The sequence below is a fragment of the Pezoporus wallicus genome, unplaced genomic scaffold (genome assembly GCF_028554395.1).
Source record: "Pezoporus wallicus isolate ANWC-B61680 ecotype Strahan unplaced genomic scaffold, APGP_CSIRO_Pwel_v1 contig_2871, whole genome shotgun sequence".
NCBI lineage: Eukaryota > Metazoa > Chordata > Aves > Psittaciformes > Psittacidae > Pezoporus > Pezoporus wallicus.
Window position 1 is genome coordinate 3,366,347 of NW_026640775.1, and position 10,657 is coordinate 3,377,003.

The window sequence follows — 10,657 nt, forward strand, 5'->3', positions numbered from 1 at the left end:
AAGATCATTTCACCATTTTACCAATGGAAGCAAAAGACAGTAGAGGAAAACATAGCATCTTTAATTAAATTATACAAAGATTTATTTCAGCAAATTATACAATGGTTATTATACAATCTCTACTTCTGCTCCACTGGTAAAAAGCTGAGTGCAATTTTACACCTATTATTCCCTTGGACTAAAAGTTCACAGTAGAAAAGACAATGTAGGAACTAAATGTATGCGTGCACTTAAAATAACCAGGTACGTCAGCTTATATGTGTGGGAGTACCATGCAAAACTGCAAGTGGTAACAAGGGACTTGACAGCCAAAGGCCGCTCCCACAGCTATCACTTTGGAAAAGGAACAGATATCAACAACCAAGCCCACAGCCCAGCCTTTTGGAGGCGTGGGACGGGACCCTCCCCAGCCCCGCAGAACAGCTTATCACAGCACTGGGGATGAGCACTGCTGCTCCCAGCCAGCTGCCAGACCTTCTTGGGTTGGTCGTGCAGCTGGAAAGGGGAAATTGGAGAGAATGAAAACAAAAATGGGGAAACAAATAGAGGGATGGAATGAGTGCGGAGGCCCAGAGCAAAAGTTGAGACTGGGTCATGTTTTATGTGAGGGTGGTTTGCAGCAGAATGAGCTGGTTCCTTCTCCAACACTGAAAAGAGGGAGCTGGGAACAAGATGCCTTGTTCCTCCTCTCCTGTCTGTGTGGCCTTGCTCCTTCTGGGAGTTGCTACTGTAATGGCTAACCTACCTATGTGTGTACACATTAGGACACCTTTAAATCAGAAAAGCTCCTTCTTCTTCCTAGACGGGAAGCCTCATGAGCCATGTGTTGGACAAGGACGGGATGTGATGAGCTAAAGGACCTCAAGCAATGTATTTCAATGGAAAACTAAATAAACTGAAGGAGAAACACCCCACCACACACCCATCATGATTTTGAGGATAAATTTAAGAAAGCCACCTGGGAGTCAGCACCATTTCAGCACTGTGCTGTGACTTAAGTCATGTCTACACCCAGCAGGGGAGTACTGAGGCAAAGAGCCCCGAGCTACCTATTTCCACAGCTGAATGCTATATAATTACTAACTGGCCTTGCTTCAGAACAGGGTGCAGCCCCACATAAACCCATCTATATTGCAGCTGGGACATGAGCCAGTACCTTCTGTGTCCCCATATCATGCCTTGGAGACATGTCAGAGGTTGCCCACGGTTGTGTGTCCTGCTTTGTGGGATGCACCTGCCTGATGAAAGAGCTATGACACAACTGTTAAAAATCAGTGCTTTTGGAATTAAAACTGTTTCACCTAAATTCCAAGCAGACCAGCTCATATTATTTTTGGTATTGATGCTGTGATGACTTCTGATACATGATTTGAATTGCTAGTAGGATTTTTGTGCCTGTTTTGCATCCCAGAAACCCAGGGCTGTAAAACAGAAACTGCGATTCTAGCAGAGAACGTTTTCCTCAGTGTTTGTGCTGCGTCTTTCAGTGTCAGTGAACTGTGAAGAAGCCACAGTCCTGATCAGCAGTGATCCCTCTGCATTGTTTTCTGTGTTGTCGCTTTTGGTATTTTAAGCATCTGATGTATAGATGACAATTACCCATACTGCTGACATGCACCTATGTGTTGCTGTTGATTCTTCCCATTTTACTGCTACTTCTTCATATTTCTCTTAAAGCATGAAGGAATGGCAGTCATAAAAAGTTACTTTAACATTAACCTCCACTTTTCAACAGCCTACCTCCTTCTCATGTTTTGCTGGCTTTTCATTTCTGCCATTCCCAGCACAGCACTTTGCAGAAATGCAGTTGATACAAAGAACTGGCTGTACATTTAAATGGAAACAACAGCGTGGGGGGTCAGTGCAAGATGCTTGACCACAATTAACCCATCAACTCAGTGGAGTGAGGAGGGGGCTCTTTGGAAAGGGCAGCTGGGTTTCTCTTCAAGGATGTCGTTCCCTGAAATAGTAGGGTGTCTCAAGTACCTTCTGCCTTAGTAAGTATTGCCACATGGCATCAGTTATGTCAAATTTATTCTTGAAGTTGTGGTTGCAGAATAGGCTCCTACTCATATTCGTGTATTTTTTCAAGTGATTTTGACTTAGCCACTAATATTTTTACGGGAGTTCCCTGAATAACTTAATCTTGCTTTGTAATAAAGATATTCTCCCAAGTTACTGTGGAAATGTTTTGCACCTGCAACAGGCCATAAAAAAGTGTACAGGACAATCACATTGTGTCTTTGCAGATGAAACGAGCGAATTGTTGAGGTTCCAGCAGAATAAAATACCCATAAGGGGAAAAAATTAAATAGCTCTTAAATTCTTATAGCCAAAAGTGAGTGGGAAGGATTTTTAGTGGCCTTGAAATACACAGTGGTCAGAGGAAAAGAGTCCATTTTATCAGGAATGATTTTACTATTGACAGCTGTGCCCTCAAGCACCTTTCCATTCTGAGAGCAAAATGAGATCAAGCAAAAGGAGTTTTTAACTTAAGCTAAAATATTTGCTTGTTGTGTTTTGCATAATCTTTTCATTGTACCTAGTTCACTAAGTATAATTATCCTGCTTAAGAAATCATATGAAAAATGACAGGCAAGCTGCAAACACTCTGATATCATGTGCAGACTCATGTCCACATGTTCACACTCGTGCTCTCCCTTTTCCTCCTTTAATTATGTTATTTTTCTAGTAAGTAGCAGATTACCTGACATGTATGTCAATTAGTCATTCTTTTCCCACTGCAAATCTTACCATCTGTTCAAGATTTCTTATGATTCAATGGGAGTTTTCAACCAACTTCTTTATTCACTGGGTCAGACCCCCACACGTTCAAAAATGGTATGATTATACCAAAGTTTAAATCCACATGGAGCCTTATAGAGGGAATACATTCTGATCCAGCTGGATACAGGAATTAGATCCAACTAAATCATATGTTTAAAGATGGAGACCTAAACTCTTGTTAATTCTGGATGTTCTGGTTCACTTATGCAGCCATTTTTGTCTTTCTGCTTTTATAGATACAACAAAAATGTATTTCTTGCAGCGCTTACCAGCTGTAAAGCACCATATACTACACAAAAGTGAGTAATCACCAGCCACTCTTGTATATAGGAAAGCTGATGCCACGTGCAGCTGCTTGTTTTGCTCCTGGTCACACACTGTTCCCAGAAAAGCATTCAGGTGTTTTTAGTGCCAGATTAATTCCTGTAGCGCTCCTAGGATGAAGTCAAGTGCATGAAACCCCAAGGTTTAATGCAAGTGCAATTAACGTCAAAGAAACTAAAGCAGAGAGATACAAGGTCTGATCCTCAAAAATACTGATGGATAACTTTAAACTTTATTAATTTCATTACTAGATTAGTGCGCTCAGTCCCTTTAGGGATGGCAACTGTTGTGCAACTTGCTCAACTCTGTTAAAAATCCCCAACACTTAATTGTTCATGTTTAACAGTCTGATCTCTCTAATATTCTACGTCACGGTTTCTGGTGGTCTTCTTGGCCCTGGTAATTTCACACATAATAAAAGTTTAAAATAAAAGGTCAGCCTCACTAGATGTTTTGGATAAAATAAGTAAAGTATTTGGCAATTCTTTCTCTTGTATAAGATTCTGAAAATGCATCACCAACACCAGAAATGATTGATGCTAATAAAGCCTGCCACCATTCCAGCTGACTAAAAATAGAGGTCTGTGACAGGCTAAGAATAAAAATATTCAGTCGGAAGTTTATAACTGTTAGTCACAGTTTGATCTCTTAAATCTATCTTCAGTGCAAGAAATGATTATACAAAAGCAAACCCAAGAATAAAGTTTTGGAGAGTTTTGAGGATATATTACAGACAGCTTCAGTAAGTATGTATTTCTGGTCTAGTAAAATCATTATACTAAATGCCCAACTCAGTAATTGCATTTTTGCAAGCATATAAAGAACATCATTCATTATATTTAGTCTACTTTTGAACTACACATGCTCTTCCAGAGGACTGACTTCCTGCATTTCAGCTGTCAGCCATCACAAGGCCAAACTAGCTCATCTGCAGTGAAGACCCATCAGGTCCTTGGCACCAAGCACTGCTGCTCCTGGGCCACACTACCTCCTGGTACAGACATAGTCAACTTTTCCTCAGCCTATCTCCAGTATAGCTGGACTTCTTGGCATGGTGTTTAAGAAGTCCCTGTTGATCCTATGCTATGTAAGAAAGCCAGGGCAAAATTTTAATTTCAATATCCCACCACAATCCCTCTGGTCCTGCAGGAAGAATCTCATTCTCCTGCTACCTAGAGAGGAGAGAGGGGAAGGCAGCCCCAGGGTGGATGGTGAGGGGAAGGATGTACTGCTGGTACTGCAGGGATGCAGGATGATACTAAAGGACTTGGAGCACAGAGGGTGCAGTGGGAGCTGCAGAGAAGGGAGATACTGTCTTTTTGGGCAGCCCCACAAACCCTGTATCTCTGGGGAAGCTGCCAAGGGACATGTGGCAGCAGCACAAATTGTTTAGGACTGCTTGTCCCCTGCCAGGGCAGATGGGGTCAGAGGAGAGGCTCTCCTTGCACATGTGACATACCTCATCTGGAAAACAGAGTCTCCATTCCTGTTCTCTTCTCTTCTGCTACCGACTATGCAATCAGCAGCATTTTTGTTTGCCAAAGCTTTGCTTTCCCCCATTCAGGATCAGGTCCCTCTGGGTTTTGTTCCCTACTTCTTTTGCCAATTGCAACAGCTTATTTTCTAGGGGATATTTTTTTATCCTACCATACTTGACAGATCTCACAACTTGATGAGATTCAAACTCCCTAGGACACAGTTAAAAGTTAACTGCGTCCTCCTTAGCTTTATCCTTTTCTACATTTTTTGTAGGAAGAAAATGTTCATTTTTTTTTCCCTAAATGAACGAGATCCCTTTAAAAACCTGTGGTTAGAAATTCCAGCATGAAATCTTGTGCAACAGTCAAGGAAGGGTGGAGATATAAATATCATAAAGTATAAATTCATCACCAAATCTGGAGCACATCCACAAATTTAAAAGCCGGTGGGACACTCACAGTAGAGATAAACACAGATGGACAGCAACATTGCCAGAGAGAAGGATTAGACAGGACCCGCGAGTGACGTTAGGGAATGATCAGATCAAGGCAGTGCATTTTACTCCCACAAATGTCCTTGCTTCCCACCTCTTCCAGTAAGACGAGGCAAGAAATTTCTTACCCCCCACTAAGAATTCTTGCAGCAGAGACCTTTTAAGGGTGCAGCCAGTGTGTTCTGCCTGGGTCTGTGCTTCTGGCATGTCCATCTTTAGAAGATTGACCACTGAGTGACCTTCCTGTCCTCTTCCCACTTACTGTGTTGTCACTCATCTATAAGAGATGCCAAAACTTTCCCTCTGAACTGTGTCCTAATTCTCCTGACTACCCTGGTCTGCTCTATGTCTTCTTCTAAAGAAACCTGGGTCCTTGGACCACATGTGCATGTGCTTGCTCTTTGGTATAAGTTGCTCCTCTTCATGCAAGCAGACAGCACTCAAAAATTCAGTTCTTCCTCTAACGAGAAGGTTGCTGGTGGTGACTTTACGTGGATAGAGCCCTTCAGGAATAAGAGAAAAAGGGAGGATGATATTGCTCCATCTTCTTCCTTGCTTCTCCCTGGGGGCTTTGAACTCCCCGGGTGCATCAAAATGCAAAAAGAAAGCTTTAATTTCTGAGACAACCCATTCCCTCCACATTTCTCTTGCTTGCTCTCAGTATCTGTATAGTCAGACAACTACTGTCAACATGCCCACAACAAGCGTTCACTACCATATTAGTAGGGAACGATGCCTCCCACAGTCGACACCTAACACACCAGCAGTATGCTAGCTGATGTTCTCCACAGCTTAAACCTCTGCATTGGTCTAAGCTGTTCTCACTCTCATTTCTCTATGTAGCAGGCATTTGCAATGAATGTAGTAACCTAAACAGCACCCTGGATGAGTCACAGAAAAAAATTCAGCAGAAGGGTTTTGACATTGCAACACACTTCCCTATATTTAGGCACAAGGAAGGATGCCTCAAAAACTACAAGAACTCATGCAAGTTTGAAAATGAAACCTCTAGGGTAATTGTCAAAATTCTGCCTGAGCTACCTGGGAAAAGCAGACAGTGATCCTTTGAATAAGATCAGTCATAAGCAAGTGGTGAGGTGGTGAGCTTAACACAGCATATACTCATATACTTTGGATATACACACCTAAGAGAGATTTGTTACTCTGACACAAGGGGTAATGGGTTCAAACTTAAAAAGGGGAAGTTCAGGTCACACATAAGGAAGAAGTTCTTTACTGTGAGGGTAGTGAGGCACTGGAAGCTGCTGCCCAAAGAAGTGGTAAATGCTCCATCCCTGGCAGTGCTCAAGATGAGGCTGGAAGGAGCCTTGGGTGACATGGTCTAGTGTGAGGTGTCCCTGCCCATGGCAGGGGGGTTAGAACTAGATGATCTTAAGAACCTTTCCATCTCTGACTATTCTACGATTCTAAATCAGACTTGTTGCTGGAGTCCCCAACATTAGCTAGTAGTTTTTCACTTTTGGGTTATTTTTTTTAATGTACTATAGTTGCAGATGCAATGTAATATTGCAGCTGCTGGTTCCCATTCATTTCTGGGCATGGTTGATCCACGCTGTCCTGTGTGCCGAGACTGTTCTGGTGGCTGCATCCCTAAGGCCTGATTCCTGTTTAAACTGGGGCCCGATTCCTTTTTACACTCCTATAAAGCAGCACTGGAAAAAGGCCTTAGCAGAAAGAAGAACTGGGCCCTAAATAAACTGAGAACACCTATTTGTCAGGTAGCTAATCCAAGATGTTATAGCCGTTTATAAAAACTTGTTATTTTCCTGCAGTCATCCAGGAATGTTGTTAATAGCTCTCCGTCATGGTGCCAAAAGACACGTTTTGAAGGGATTCAGTGCCCAGTTCATTGCAAATCTGGTCTTTGTTTTTGCCTGTTCCCCAGCCAGCAGCTATGAACAAAACGGACTTTGAAGCCTGCAGCATTATTAATCTGAGACTTGTTACAGTAAGAGAGAGAGAAGGAAATAAATCCCTTCTTCTAGCACTACTAATTCAGTGTAATGGCCCAAGAATGACAAGCTAAACATTACTCTAAAATTATCAGGCTTCATTTCTCATGACGGATGGCAAGCAGCAGATTGCACTTTATCTTTTTAAGCTGACCTGACTGCAAACAAGGAATGCACAGAATGCCCAGGCCCTCTGCTCCCTCTGTGTAGCAAAAACTCTGTATCATGATGCAATATTTAGCACTTTGTTCTTCTAGTGCTTGGGACAAATTTACATTCAGAGCAAGCTGGTTCCCTGGGAAAAGAAATGAAATACAATCTGAAGCCATTTCCCTTTGCAGACCTGTGCAGCATACGCCTGTGTTGTTTCTGGAGGAGAATGCAGGGCTTGGTTAGGAGGAAGCACTTCAAAAACATATATCATCAACATATCTCTTGACCTAAGCTTTGATCAGCTTCTTTTACTGTCTGGCAGAACAGTTGGTAACCACTAAAACATTTGGAATGATGTCATGGGTACAGACAGGATTGGCCTCAGTGTAAGACAGTCAAATGCCTTTACAATGAAGACACTCCTCTGACTGTCAAAAGCATATCAGGTTAATGACAAGCCAACACTTTATAGGTGCCTAAAGACTTTGCAAGTGGTCAAAATCACCAGAGATAACAGTGTATTTTATTTTCTCTTGAACAACTTCCTTTTATCATCATGCTCACAATTTCATTCTAAATTTTCATATATTTACTGGGTATTTTCCCCATTTATTTCCCTCCTGATAGAAAAACTGTCTAAATAAAACTCTCCTTCTGTATTTTCTCATTATCCTTACCAGTCTATACTTCAGCTCCTAGAGAAGGAAAAGAAGCAGCAAACTGAGTTACGCATGGAAACATCATAGCTAGTCCAGTTTTGAAAACTGAAGATTGGAATACTGTTCAATCAGAATTAAAATTAAAATTAATTGAGTTCATGAAAGGCTTGAAAAGTGAAGTTTATCTTTTTAAAGAATGTTCATGCCAGTTGCTAGTCTCTGTAGAAGCTGTAGTGTATTGATCAGAGGAAGTTCAGAACCAGTCCAAATATTCAAAAGCATAGAGATACATATCTGAGAGAAGTAAATAAAAATACTTTATTATGTTAGATGCTGATAAATTGCTATTTTAGAACAAAAACCTCACATCTTAATTTAGTTCTCCTTTATTTGTGCATCATTCCTTTAATAAGTCTTTCCCCACCTACACTGTAAACTTGGGCTGGATATATTGGAAAGCATCAACTGCAAATGAAACTGCAGCAAAACAGGGAGCACAGGAGAGCCTGTCCTAGGAGCGCAGTGCCTTTACTCTGAAGCTGCAGCTGTCCCAGGTTGGTCCCATCAATCTCGATGCATAAGGGAGGTATTGCTGGAGTCATAACTCTCCGTGGCTGTATTTTTGGTAGGTGGTGAGCGTGCACTACACTGCCCAAAGACCCGGGCCCCTAAACACCTAGACTGAGGACCTGGAACACTGAGGAGGAGTACTACACTTCTCTTCAAACCCACAAGCCTAGATTGCACAATCAGCCCAACTTGTGCCAACTGCCTCACTTTTCTTTGTTAGGCAAGGACCAAAGCTTTGCTTTCCCCATTCAAGGTCGTTTCCCTTGACTTGTGGCATCCACCCTGCCAGTCGGTTTTCTCTTAGGAAGCTGGGAGAAGCCCAGCAGCCTACTGCATCTATGGAAAGATGCAAACTGCTTTTTGTAGCCCATTGATTTGGAAAATGTAGTGACTATCTTACCTAACCAGCAAAACAGACTTGTCCCTAGTTGCATTGTTTCTAAAGAAGAGGATACCTGAGTTCATGTAGCATCCCAATACTGTAGTCCTGCATTACTGGTATTTCTCAGCAGGACCCAGGGTAAAGCTCCTATCACTTGCCAAGGCTGTCATCATGTCCACAAAAATAAGCAAACATCCACATTACTGTTTTTCTCCTGCCATGCCCTCAAATATTTTCTCCCATTTCAAAGGGAGAGTACAGGGACAGGGTTGCAACATCCAAGCTCTGGGTGGGAAAATTTGCCCATCATCCCACATTTCCAAATTTCTTCGATGCTTCTTAAGGGTTAAGTTCCTTTTCTATAAGCAAAGCATATGTATTTTCTTAGTTCATGCATTTAATCCAAGTATTATGCAGAATTTATTCACCTGTTTCATAAAACACTGTATCTCTTTGTGCTGCACAAAGATTTTAATGAGAAAGAGCAGAAATATGGGGTAGAAAAATGGCACTGCAGTCTCTGCTGTGTTTGTCAGTAATGTTTTGTTACTACAAGAATGCTTGGGGTTATATTTTTTCTGTGCTGAACTGATAGATTGGGTTTTAATCTTTTGTAAGACCGGTCGTTTAGATCCCATTTGGAAGGCTGTGGAGAGAATTTTCTTCTCATAAAAAGTAAAAAAATCCAGTTCTTCTGTAAATATCTGCTGTCATATTTATCCTTTTGGAATTAAATTCCTTTTAATTCCAGAGGAATTGCTACCAGAGGAAGCAAGAGTTGCAAAAATTGTTTAAATAGGTGCTATTTGTGAATTTGAATAGTTTCAGATTTTTTTGTTTGGAGGCTTAAGCAGTTTCATAATTTCTGGTGCTGTTTTGTGAGTGTTTTTATACGGAAATAGACAAAAGCATGCTGAAACTACGCATAAGCAGTAGAGAAGGGGGAGGAGGACAGTTGTTTTAACAAGGGCTGGAGATCAGAATGGGAGGATAAATCTGTGAAGATAAATGAATTACACATATGTGAGTTGCAAAAGGAGGAGGGAGTCACTCTGCACATTTGGAAATGATAAGAAATACCAGGCTGTCCTGTGATCTCACAGTCTGGAGCTGTAAATCCAGGGAGAAAAAGAAGATCAGTAAACCACATCTTGGATTAGGATATGAGCCTTCAATGAACATGACAAGGTAGACGTCTTTACTACAGGATAGGGGTGGCTCATCAGGCACGGCGTCATAGACGCCTTCATATTTTTACTGCTACTTAATATCTACTTATAGGAGCACTTAAAGATAAATCACTTAAAGATTAATCACTCACACAGGAAAAAAAAAAGACAAAGAAAGAAGCAGAAACAAAGAAAACAGCAAAATGAGAGAAATTACATTTGCTAAGTAATAGATTAGACTCTACCCTAATGCACTCCACTCCTTATCACTGCATTCAGTGCGATCCCCTGAGCTGCATCCCTTCAACCCCAACACTGCTTCTCTCTTTCCTATCACCCCCTGTCTCCATGTATCAGTGACACGTACCAAAGGAGAGAAGGGTAAAATAACCTGCCTTTCCAAATCCATATGGACACTGCAGCCAAGGGTGGCAGCTATGGGCACAACCTGATCTGTGGTCTCCTCTCTTCCCAAAACACTCTTGCCATCACAGTGGAGGTAGTCACCCGGACACTGAGCAGGGGGGTGCCAGACCTTCTGCAGTGCACCAAGGATGATGCGCTCTTAAAGATAAAGCTTCTGGGGCTCAAAGACCTCAGTGTTAATATACCTTAATTATCCCTTCAAACTACATGAAAGGGAAAGAAAGCTGACCACACTGAGGTTC

General features: G+C 41.8%; 1 long non-coding RNA gene across 1 annotated transcript in view; it reads right to left on the bottom strand.

The window, feature by feature from the left end:
* LOC130605291 (uncharacterized) overlaps positions 1–5,346 on the bottom strand; it is a 39,683-nt gene extending 34,337 nt beyond the window's left edge. Inside the window, exon 1 of the long non-coding RNA XR_008973662.1 lies at positions 5,212–5,346. This is a non-coding gene — a long non-coding RNA (uncharacterized LOC130605291). The remainder of the gene's footprint in view (positions 1–5,211) is intronic.
* Between the last annotated feature and the right edge of the window lie 5,311 nt (positions 5,347–10,657).